The 598-nt window shown below is 40.8% G+C and overlaps 1 non-coding gene across 1 annotated transcript; it reads right to left on the bottom strand.

Moving 5' to 3' along the window:
* Positions 1 to 279: 279 nt before the first annotated feature.
* LOC112719057 (small nucleolar RNA R71) lies at positions 280 to 383 on the bottom strand. Its single transcript, XR_003161377.1, has one exon. It is a non-coding gene; the product is annotated as a small nucleolar RNA R71 (small nucleolar RNA).
* Between the last annotated feature and the right edge of the window lie 215 nt (positions 384 to 598).

Here is a 598-nt window from a genome sequence, read left to right as displayed (position 1 = left end):
CTTAAGCCTCAACTAGTTGCATTAATGCAACAAAACTGCAAGTTTTATGGACTTCCATCTGAAGATCCTTATCAGTTTTTAACTGAATTCTTGCAAGTCTGTGATACTGTAAAGACGAATGGAGTTAATCCTGAAGTCTACAGACTCATGCTTTTCCCTTTTGCTGTAAGAGACAGAGCTAGAATATGGTTGGATTCACAACCTAAGGATAGCCTGGACTCCTGGGATAAGCTGGTCACTGCCTTCTTAGATAAATTCTTTCCTCCTCAAAAGCTGAGCAAGCTGAGAGTGGATGTTCAAACTTTCAAACAAAAAGATGGTGAATCCCTCTATGAAGCTTGGGAAAGATACAAGCAGCTGACCAAGAGATGTCCATCTGACATGTTTTCAGAATGGACCCTATTAGATATATTCTATTATGGTCTCTCTGAATTTTCGAAAATGTCACTGGACCATTCTGCAGGTGGATCTATTCACCTGAAGAAAACGCCTGAAGAGGCTCAAGAACTCATTGACATGGTTGCAAACAACCAGTTCATGTATACCTCTGAGAGGAATTCCGTGAATAATAGGGTCCCTCAGAAGAAGGGAGTTCTTG

The sequence above is a fragment of the Arachis hypogaea genome, chromosome 10 (genome assembly GCF_003086295.3).
Source record: "Arachis hypogaea cultivar Tifrunner chromosome 10, arahy.Tifrunner.gnm2.J5K5, whole genome shotgun sequence".
Taxonomy (NCBI): Eukaryota; Viridiplantae; Streptophyta; class Magnoliopsida; order Fabales; family Fabaceae; genus Arachis; species Arachis hypogaea.
This window is presented reverse-complemented; position numbering and strand designations above follow the sequence as displayed.